This window comes from Kryptolebias marmoratus, linkage group LG19, assembly GCF_001649575.2.
Source record: "Kryptolebias marmoratus isolate JLee-2015 linkage group LG19, ASM164957v2, whole genome shotgun sequence".
Lineage (NCBI taxonomy): Eukaryota > Metazoa > Chordata > Actinopteri > Cyprinodontiformes > Rivulidae > Kryptolebias > Kryptolebias marmoratus.
This window is the reverse complement of record NC_051448.1, coordinates 20,696,246-20,708,175: the sequence shown is the minus strand read 5'-3', so window position 1 is coordinate 20,708,175 and position 11,930 is coordinate 20,696,246. Positions and strand designations below refer to the sequence as shown.

At 40.3% G+C, this 11,930-nt stretch overlaps 1 long non-coding RNA gene across 1 annotated transcript; it reads right to left on the bottom strand.

Moving 5' to 3' along the window:
• Position 1: 1 nt before the first annotated feature.
• On the bottom strand, positions 2-11,579 carry LOC112451172. Its single transcript, XR_003039926.2, has 3 exons — positions 11,458-11,579; positions 2,483-2,566; positions 2-564 (listed from the first exon to the last, which is right to left on the bottom strand). It is a non-coding gene; the product is annotated as an uncharacterized LOC112451172 (long non-coding RNA).
• Positions 11,580-11,930: the final 351 nt, after the last annotated feature.

The following is an 11,930-nucleotide window of genomic DNA, read 5'->3' as shown; positions in this document are numbered from 1 at the left end:
ATATATATATATATATATATATATATATATATATANGGTTTTCACATACTTTAACCATTTGTATTTTTACTTTCCCAATTTTTTTATGGTTGGATTACAATCCAATACAATAGAATTGCTTATAAAGCTTGTAAAAAAATAGTCTGTATGTTTATTATTATTTGAAATTAAAGTTTTTGCTCTGTAACCGGTCTCGTTTTCTCAATACTAAAATTCTGAATGCACTAACAATAAAATATGAACTTTTCTAGTTACAATGGATGTTTTTTTTTCTTTTTCATAATTTGGCAGTTGCCTCTTCAGCCTAGTACATGGTGTCCTGACTGCATTAAATCCACATCATTACACAACAGGAGGAGAGGAGGGAGCAACATTAAATAATCAGAGGAGGGAGGGATGGAGCTGGGGGGGTGGAGGGAGGGAGGAACAAGAGAATGACAGCGACGGTAGAGGAACGCCCATGGATACTGTTTCAGATAGGCCTCTGTCTGCCGTAGTCCTGATAGTGATGGAAAGTTTTATCAGCCGGCCTTGGAACCTTGCTGGCACAGATCCACGGGTGTCCTGTGGTAGAAGAGCATTGAGTTTACATAACATTCAGGAGAATTTTGAGATAGTCAACCTTCCAAGGCCAACTCAGTGGAGCCAGAATTGTTTTTAGGTCAGGCTGACGCCGTAATTTCAAGCCGGCCTTAACACTGGTACATTTCAATGGCGAATCCAAACATTCAAATTAATGTGGTAATTTCCACTGGGCCGAGTTGATTCCATTCGGTCAGCGAGAGAAGAAAAAAGTGTCCATCCTCGCCGAGTGCAGGAAAAGAAAAAAAAAAACATGCAACATAGCTGCTTTCACCACTGTCTTGTAAACCTTTCCTTTGACCCTTGCTTCCACCCTTTTGTCACAAATCACTCATGAAACCTTTTTCCAGCCACTCCATCATGCCTGGACTCTCTTCTTCTCCTCTTTACCACACCCTGTTTTCCTGAACAGTTGACCCTAAGTACTTGAAGTCCTGCACCTTTGTGACCTCTGCTCCTTGTAGCCTCACTGTTCCACCTGCCTCCCTTGCATTCAAACACATGTACTCTGTCTTGTTATGGCTGACTTTCATCCCTTGTCTTTCAAGTGCATACCTCCACCTCTCCAAATTCTCTTCCCCCTGTTCCCTGTTCTCACCACAGATCACTGTCACCACAGGGATTCCTATCTAACCTCATCTGTTAGTCTGTCCATCACCAGAGCAAACAAGAAGGGCCTCAGAGCCGATCCTTGATGCAGTCCCACCTCCACATTGAAGCTATCTGTCACTCCTACAGCACACCTCACCACTGTCCTGCTGTCTTCATACATGTTCTGTACCAGGTTAACGTACTTCTCTGCCACTCCAAATGTCCTCATACAACACCACAGCTTTTATGAAAACTATTTCAAAAAGGTACTGTGTAAGAATAAAAGGAAGAAAGAGAAAACAACATACCCTTTAGTTATGAGACCTTTGGTAAACACTTTCTCTGTGAATAATCAGGATGTGAATGATCTTTTTTTCTTACAAAACCATATCTTTAGTTCAGCAAATGGAAGCAAAGGCACTTAAAGGTGACATACTGGTGTATAAACCCTTCAGTCCCTCAAGATGTTCTCTTGATGCTTATTCAGTCAATCCAGTCAAGGATGCAATGAAAAACTTCTCCAAGATGCACTTTGAATTTACTTCATCAAGCTAACAGAGAAAATGTTTTCTACCTCAGCTTCTTCATTAGGGACTTCTTGATCTGATGCAATTTATAGGGGTCTTTGCATACAAGCGTCTCGGCATTAACAAGTATCAACTCATTAAGCAGAATGTAATTTTTGAAGGAAGACACCATGGATGTTCTGAGTTCTCCAGGTATTCCTGAAGTTTCTAATCCTTAAAATAACACCAAAGCTAATCCACATGTCCATAAAATATAAATACATGTAAGTCTAGTGTTCCTTAACTTCCAGTAGTTCAAATTTGTCCTCTGTGGAGGATATTTGTAAACCTGAAGGACCCACTTCTTTTTTTTCAAAGGTTAAGTGGCTGTGTTGATCATATTAATTTGGTTTAACTCCCAAAAGTTTTGATGTATGCAGATGCAATTATCCAGTTATTTCTTTCTGAGAGTTTTATTAAAATCTGTCCATTATTAAAGATACTAGGGGTGTAACTGTAAGGATTCAGAGTTTCTGTCTCCGTCCTGCTGGCGGTGCCAGTAACTCTTCCTCCACAGCTGCAACCTTTTACCCTGACAAACTACACCTGTATTTAAGCCTCTGGCTGGTTCCAGATCTTCGCTGGAGCATTGCGCCTTATGGGTCAGGATCTCAGCCTAAGACCACTGATTTTGAAAGCTCACGGCTACGTTAACTCTTTGTTGTTTCTCTCTTTTTGCCTCAGGACTTGCTACCCAGTTTTTTGTAAATACCTGCTTGCCTGAAAATCACGGTGCACTTAACTGTTGTTTTGATTCCGGATCCTCTTCCTCCTGGACAATCACCAGTGGACACATTTTCCCCTCCACGCTTCTCTTCTCACCGAACCTGTAAGAAAGGAACATTACTTCACCTCTGTGTCTGGTTTTGGCTCTCACTCTTATGACAGACTCTGATTTATGTCAGTAATGGTACGCTAAAATCACATTTCGGTTTGGTTCAGTTTTAAGGAGGGCTCAGTTTGGTTAATTTTTGGTACAAAAAAAAAGGGCTTAAAAAATGTTTATTTTGAAAAGACGCCAAGTAAACATTACAGCGTTTGTATAAAAATAAATAAAAGCGACCCATTTGGATGGTTTAAATAAATGCCACTCTTTACAATAAATAAACTATATTAACAATAATAAAAATCTTAATAAATACAATAACAAACTAACTAATCAAGTTTCAAGTCTCATCCATGTTTTCTGCCAAAAGCATAGATCTAGTTGCAGTGACAATATCTCGAGCAGTGGAGAAAACCTGCTTACTAGCAACAAAGGTTGTAGGAATGGAGAGGTAGCACTTTGCTAATTTTGCTGTGTGGCTGTATTTGGCCTCATTGCCCTTCCACCAAAGAAGTGGGTCAGCTTCAAGGGAAGGGCACTCTGAAGCTCTGTACTTACGAACCTCATCTTGGACATGCTCCGAAAGGGACTTGCTACTTCCCACCTGTCCTTGGAAAAGTTCACCAAAGAGTTCAGTCATTACAGATTTCTTCATCATCATCATCAACTTTATTTATATATCATTTTAACACCAGCCATAGCTGGAACAAAGTGCTGAACATCAGTAATAAATAAAATAAGCATAAAAATAAATAACAAGGCTAAACACACAAAAATGAATTAAAAACTAAATTTCAAACACAATAAAATAACACAGTTAAAGAGATAAAATCAATACCAATAAAAAATTAAGTAAAATCAAGTCTCAGTTGGGTTAAAGACCAGTGAGTAAAAATAAGGTTTCAAACGAGTTTTAAAAATGGACAGAGAAGGGGCCTGTCTCCTCTAAGCTTCCACTTACACTTGGGAATGATCAGGAGCAGCTGGTCAGCAGACCTGAGTGACCGAGAGGGAAGAAGCTCTGTTAAATAAAGAATTTTAAAATGAACTCTAAAATACACGGGCAGGCAGTGGAGGGAAGCCAAGACGGGGGTAACGTGTTCTCTCTTACGTGTTCCTGTTAAAAGATGTGCAGCAGCGTTTTGAACCAGCTGCAGACGTGTGAGTGAGGACTGGCTGACTCTGAAATAGATGGAAATTACAGTAATCCAGCCTAAATGAAATGAAGGCATGGATTACTGTTTTAGACTGTAGCCTTGCAAGAATAGGTTTTATCTTTGCTAACTTTCTCAAATGATAAAAAGTAGACTTGACTGTGGCCCTTATTTGACTCTCAAGTTTAAAGTCACTGTCCATCTTAAAACCAAGGTTTGTAACTGTGGACTTAACATACGATGGCAGGGGGTCTAAGTCAACTGGAGGGCTCAGACGTGCTCCTCTAGGTCCAAAAGCAAGTACCTCAGTCTTTTTTTCTTTAAAATGCAAGAACTTTAGGGCCATCCGTGCTTTATGATCCTCAAGACACAATAAAAGAGGTTTATTGAATCAAGCATCAATTCACCTTAAAGGCACATAGATTTGGCAATCATCAGCGTACCAATGAAAGGAGATGCTGTCTTTTCTGAAAATTGATCCTGGAGGAAGGAGGTACAACGAAAAAAGCAAAGGCCCCAAAATTGAGCCTTCTTAGTCAGAGGTGATCTGGTGGATGATTTTCCTAAAGATGAAGAAGACTCAGCTGCTATCTCAGTGACATCCTCAGACTGCAAACAACACAAAGAAGTAAAAAATTGAGTTAATAAGATTATAATTTTAAATAAATTAAAAAAGTCATTTAGGACTTCCGGTGATGATGTCACGCTAAGAGGAGCTCCTGGATAATTGTTCCCTAATTATAAGATTAACTTTAATTTTTTAACCAATAGTGCTGTTTTTGGGAGGGAGACGCCTAACGGAGCGAGCTACAATAAAACAGTGATGGAGATCACTGATAAACCGAGACCCCACAGAAATACCAAGCTAACAATGAGGCGGCTAACACTGACGGAAACATGGAGGAGGCGAGTGTGGGTGTAGCAGTGGATGTAGCCACGCTGGCCACGGAGATAACTTCAAAGGTTGCTGCTATCATGGAAGATAATCTCTCGACACTCTCAGCCAAACTGGAGAATATTGCTGCAAAATTAGAAAGTAATGCACGGAGACTGGAAGAAGGAGAGGGCCGTATCTTGGATGCTGAGGACAATATAGCCGGGCTGCAGAACAGAATGCTGGCTATGGAGAACAAGTTGGCCGCCACACTTACCCGGGTGGATGACCAAGAGGCACGCTCACGCAGAGACAACATACGGATCTTCGGTGTTAAGGAGGGTATTGAGGGGAGGAATCCACTGGCCTTTTTCGAAACATGGTTACCAAAGCTTCTGAATCTCGAAAACTACAAAGGGCAGAATCCAGCTGTACAGATGCCACAGGGCCCTCGGTCGCCCCAGACCAGGAACTCCATGGGTTGTCATTATGAAACTACATTACCCAACCGACAAAATGAAGATCCAGTGGGAAACAAGGATTAGAATACGAAGGGAGCCAAATTATTATTCGTCAGGACATCCCACAAAATGTCATCCAACAAAGAAGAAGTTTCAACTCTGTATGCCAGAAGCTGATCGCAAAAAATGTCAGGTTCCGGATGCAATACCCCGCCACACTGCACTTCTCTCTCAACAATAAAGAGTTCTCCTTCAATACAGCGGAGGCCGCCACTAAGGTTCTTGAGGCAATGGATCAAGTCTCGTGAGTATGTGGATCACATAAAATGGGTGGACCGGTGCGGCATTGCTCATAATGACAGCTCAGCTCTGAAACTTTATTTACATTTATTGTCCCGTTCCCAAGCGGCATTAAAATGGGCATTCTACTTGTAATTATAAATATTTCTTGGTTCGATTAAAACAATGGAAGTTTGTTCCGGGGGCATGTAGGCGACTCATTGCTGCGTTTTACTGAGGTGGATGCGAACTGTTGGGTGCACTCTCATGCGGCGTTGTTTCCTCCCAGTGCCACTGGTTCCCAGGATGATGGATGAGATGTGGAGGAGGAGGATCTCGTTCAATCTGAAATCAATGTTCATAAAACTGTTAAGTTCATTATTGGGTGCTACTCTGTATAAACTCTTCCTTTGGTGCCATGGACTGGAGAACAGTGGCCTTCAGTGGGGAGTATCATTGACACAGAAGCTTTTGTTTCAGTGCTCATCAGAGTTGTGATAGTTTTTAGAGGTTTAAGAACCTCAGTCAGTTCCTCTGCCATAGCCACTTCCTCTTCATTGACGGTGTAAATGTCTTTGTTCTTGAGAGCTTTTTCAATTGGTGCAGAATATATGGCTGCTTGCTGCTCCAGATGTAAAGTAAAAAAAAGTAAAAATGTATTTGTATAGCACATTTCAGCAGCAAGGCATTCAAAGTGCTTTACATCATAAAAACATCAGTAGAATCATTACAATAATCAATAATAAATAAAATAAATAATCAAAAACATTACAATCATTAAAAACACCACACAGTATATCATCAGAACATTAGAATCATCACATAAAATCATAAAAACGATTTAGCAGATATACTTGATAATCATAAGCAGATGGTCAATATGAAATAAGATATTTTGATGTATTTCAATCATGGCATAACTGGAGTTCCAGCAGATGGGAACATCTTGAATGAGTGTGTGTTTTGGAATATTGATCATTTCTTGCTTGCACTCCAGGATGTGGGCAGCTGTGGTACTTATGTGAAAAAAATGGAACAACCTTCCTGACTTTGCCCAATAATCTCGATACCTGATTAATGCTTGGTGCCTCTTGGGAAGCCAAATTATTCGTATGTGCAAAACAGCCTAAGGACCCAGCCCTGCTCCCACTCATCTCCCATCTCCATCTCCTACTCTGGCATAATATAGTGTATAATTAAAATTAAATAGCTCTCTGTTGCCCGCGATGTCCATTCATTTGTGATGAGAGACAAAGTGGACACACTCGATAGCTTGTTGACAATATCAGTTTTGGCTTTTTTATAAAGTGATGGTTCAACTTTTTGGCTGAAGTGTTGACGTAATGGGATGTCGTAGCAGGACTCAAGAACTTTAATCATATGCTTAAAGCCAGTGCATTCAACAACAGAATACGGACATAGATCATAGCTATAAAAAACTCCTATAGCTTGTGTTATTGCTTTGAACCAATCTGAATTACCTGATAAAAGTTGTTCAAATGCTGCTGTTATCTGTCTTTGCATCAAGCTGCTTTTCTTCCTAGTAGAAGAGACATTCACATTCGGATGAGGTTGTTTCAAGTGTGTTAACAAGTCCGTGAAACAATGTTGACACACAGCTTTGGATTTGTCCACTCGTCTTTCCCCATCGCAAGTTTTTTTTTTAAATCACTGTCTTTTTATTAAGGTTTTTTTTCCTTTTATGCATACAGTTTGTGAATACAAGGAAGTGTTTATCTGACACAGACATAAAATTATATACAGAAAATTAATCCCTACAAAGTAATCCCATTTAGCCCACCCAGATCACTGCCCAGTAGGTCCACGCACTACATTCCTATCCCTGACAGAGACAAAGCACATTTTAATGAAATGAATTAATCTAGAGCATTATTGTATATTTTGAAATAAGTCAAGAAAGGGCCCCCATGTTTTTTCAAATTTGCCAGTAGAGTGTTGAAGAGAGCATCTAAATCTTTCCAATTTCAAACACGACATAAGGTCACATAACCACTGCTTGTGAGTTGGAGGAGCAGCACCCTTCTACCTGGTCAAAACTGTGTGCCTCACTAACAGTGAGCAGAATACCAGTGCATGTCTTTTAGAGGCTGGCAAAGGCAACCCCACACCACTGAAACCAAAAAGAGCTAAGAGAGGGTCAGGTGTTACTGCCACTCCGGCCAATCCAGACATCATACGGAAAACATCTGTCCAGAACTTGCCAAGGGTGGGACAGGACCAGTACATATGAACCAATGTGGCTATGGCAGTTTTGCATTTGTCGCAGTATAGGGTGATTTCTGGATAGAAACGAGATAGTTTGCTTTTGGAAAGATGGGCCCTATGTACTATTTTGAACTGAATGAGACAATGGCGTGCACACAGAGATGTTGTATTCACCAGTTTAAGTATAGAGGCCCATGTCTCATCCAGTATAGTCATATTCAAGTCCTCCTCCCATAAAGTTTTAAGTTTAGGTGAGACAGGCTCCCTCATAGTCAACATTTTTTTTGTAAAGCCACGAAACCAGCCCTTTACGAGTCGGGTTCAACAATAGGATGCTTTCCAACAGTGTATGCTCTGGTAAAGAAACTGAGCCTGGAAAGTGAGACTGAATAAAGTTTCTGGTTTGCAAGTATCTAAAAAAATGGGATTTAGGTAAACCATATTTATTGCTAAGTTCCTCAAAGGATGCCAAATTCTTATCTATGAAAAGGTCCTTAAAATCAGTAAGCCCCTTCCGGTACCACTCCAGGAACACCCCATCCTGAACAGATTTTTAAAAAATGGTTAAGTGCAATTGGACTTAAGAGAGAAAAATCTTGAAGTTTAAAGTATTTCCTAAATTGGCCCCATATTTTCAGTGAGTGTTTCACTACAGGGTTTAAAATGGGGTTAGATGAAGCTAGTGAAAGTGGGGAGCAGAGCACTGCCAGAATGGATATGTTGTTGCCACTGTGTAGCTCCATAGCCACCCAGTCAGGACTGTCACCCAGGATATGGTAGAAATACCAAAACACTAAGCATCTAAGATTGGCGGCCCAATAATAAAACCAGAAGTTAGGGAAGGCAACCCCCCCCTGCTGTTTAGGTTTTTGGAGTTGCAATTTATTAAGCCTTGGGCGTTTACCCTGCCAAATGAAGGATGAAAAAATGAAGTCCAGTTCATTAAAAAAATTATTAGGAATAAAAATAGTAATGCCTGAAAAGGGTATAGAAATTTGGGTAGTATATTCATTTTAATTGAGTTGATACGTCCAACAATGGACATGGAAAGAGGTGTCCACTTTGTGAGGGATCCCATCACTTGTTTCAGCAGTTGAGTCAAGTTCTCTTTGAAGAGGTTTTTATATTTTTTTGTCACTGTGATACCCAGGTAAGTGAATTTTTGTCTTTCAATTCTGAACGGCAGGTTAGCAAAGTCTGACATATTAGCTTTATTACCTATGGGGATTCAAAATTAACATTCTCAGAGATCCACTCTTCCAGTAGGTAACAACCTCGGAGTCAGAGAAACAGAACTACCTGTATCAAACTAACCACTGCTCCTGGTGGGCATGTAGTAGGTATAGGTCCCCCCGCAATGATATAGACCTTTGAGACATACTTTACTGGCCTCCATGAACACTATAAAAAAATAGCGATGTAATAAAATTTAAAGCAACCACAAGAAATAGCGTGGAAAGAGGCTCCAGACATTGTTGGGACAGAACAAACAGGTATTAATGGAGCTGACCATCTATTCATAAAGTCCAATACCAACCAAAAGGATGGCAAGAAAAAGTCCATTGAAAATGAGGTAACATGACAGCAGGCTATTTTTACAGTACCTATTGTGCCCTGAGGCAAAGCAGCCCCGCTGCGTTTATGGAGTGAGCCCTCTGCAAAATGTTGTTCCTTTATTGGTCTTCCTGTGATTTTGGAAGCCTCTTGATGAACTGTTGAGCCTCCTCCACCGAACCGAGACATTTTTTGGCACCACTGGATTGCGTAATGCGAAGACGGACTGGGAAGAGAAGAGCGGCTCTCCAGGTCCGTCACTTTGTCTTTTAGCTTGGCATTGTCTTCCCGGAGAGCAGCACACGAATTCTCGAGGTCGTCCACTCGCTGGCCCAGATCTTCTGTTGCGAGCTCTAAGGAGGAGACTCGCTCTGCCTGTTCCTCCAGGGTCTGCCGCATCTGGTCTAGCTTGGAGCTAAGCATGTTGGCAGAAGATTTGACCTCAGATTTCAGATCCTCACTGTGCTGTTGAAGCAGTGCGATGATAGCCTCTAGCGTTAAGCTAGCGTCCTCCTTCTTACTTCCTTTCACGCTCTTACAGGCCATCACTAGTGGAAAGTTGTTTTATAATGTTTTGATTGAAAAGCATTTTTTGCAGTGATTAAAATTTATGTTTTTTACAACTAAGGTTTTAGAAGCTGTTGGATGTACATGTCGTTCATTTTTATTTTTGTGCCTTCTGGTTCTCATTTCATATTCCTTTACTGATTTTTGCACTTATCAACGATTCCATTTTATTTTGTTGTTCAATTTGTCTTTATGTTTATGATTTATGATCATAACCATTTCATCTTATTTTCATGCTTTCAAATTTTGACATTTTGTTTCCTTTATGGGTTTTTGCACTGTGGTACAATATTTTCTTTGTGTTTCAGCCTTCAACAAATACTAATAAACAGGAGGGAGATGTTAGGGTTTTTTAATATTACCAACTTTTGTGCTTATGTGCCAAACATGCCTACGTGTCACACTGATTGTCAGAAGTATTAATTGACATTTGATCATGCTTACAACGGCCAGCCAATCAACAAGACAATAAGACAACCAGCAATGAGATCTAAACATGGGGTTAACTCATTTTTATTGTCAGGGTGATGGGAAGAGAAATGAATGTAAAAATAAATGTATGTTTGCTTTTTTAAACCTCATCTTTTCTGCAACATCAAAAGATCCGATGAGAGAAACTAAGTGGTCAGGTGAGATTCCTCTGAAAGGAGTGAATACTAAAACTTCATTTTTCTCAACAGTAAATATTCAAAGAGCACTATCCAAGATGTTTTTGTATTGATGGGTGGCGTAGAATTGGCTTTCTGTGGGGTGAATTTAGTTAAAAGGCTGGATTTTTCCGGAGCAGTCCGTTGCTACGTCTACCCTGTCTGCATGGCAAACCGGAAGTCCTCCCCATTGCGAGTTTTAACAAGAAAGCCATAATGTTCCCAAACAGGAGACCGCAAGGAGATGGTAGGGTCTTCAAGTTCTGGCTTGTTTGTTGCCATAATGGTCCGATTTATCATGCCTGCTACTCATGCTGCAAGACTCTTCAACAATTAATAGCTCCTGTGCTGAAACACGCTTAGGAACTTTAGTTCTGCAGCACATAATCTCTCACTAATAAAATTATTTAATGAGTGAAAAAAAGACTGAAACGGTACGCCTGTGGACCGAACCGAACATGCCGTACCGAAACGATTCAATACACCTACATATTCTGCTAACATCAAACAAACAGAGAGGCAATTCCATTATCAAATTATGAAAGAAAGAGTTTTGTGTAAGGAATACTTATGGGGAAAACATCAGTTGTATAAAAGCCAGCACACACTGAACTAATACCTTTGTAGTAAGCTTAAACTTAGCAAGTTTGTTCTCAAAATGAGCTGAAAAAAAAGATATGGTTTTACTGTTGTTTATTCCTACTCCAGTCTTTTTGTTGCCTCATGCTGGTGGCTGCAGGTATCAATGGAGTGAGGAATGTTATGTCAACCACAAAGTATTTTTTTGTACACTCTGGCAACACTGTTACCATTAGCTTTTTGCACAGATTTATACTTACAAACCCTATATATAAAAATTATTCAAGTCTTTCTGAAAGTGCAGGTATGAGGATTACATTTTTATTCTACTCTCCACTAACTATGTTGCAGGAAGAGTTTAAGAGGGTGTTTTTCTTTGCTGGGTGGGGCTGTCATTTCTGACAACACCAGGCACAGTTATTGTCCAATACTCCTAATGACAACATGAGTATTTAAGCAGAGCAGAGTCACAACTCGGTAAATATCACTTGGTAACCACTCATATTTCAACCCTTCATTCTCAGAAACTCTAAGAAACATTTTGTACTTACATTTATCTGTGCTCCCCCGCAAAATCCTTTGAGTGCTCCCGAACTCCTAGTGGAAAACCCTTTGTGGAAAATCTCTTTTAGAATCCTCTGTGTGTTCCTTGGTCTCACCATTGATCGAGAATGAAATTGTGCCATGAGGCTTGCAGAGTCATCAGTGTGTAGCAATCCATCCATTGTTTTTTTACCCACTTCTCCTTTTCTGGGTCACAGGGAGATGGTGCCTACCTCCAGCAGTCACTGTGTGAGAGGCAGTGGACACCCTGGACAGGTCTCCAGTCCATCACAGGGCCACATATAGACAAACGAGACAAACAACCATTCACCCTCTCTCACACACCTAGGGAAAATTTAGAGTTGCAATGGCATTCCAAAACAGCTTATAAAGAAGAACATAACCTCTTCAGTGCTGAACATTTTCAGTACAAATTTTCTTTTGTTCCAACACCCACCTGCAGCTGAAAATGTGGACATGT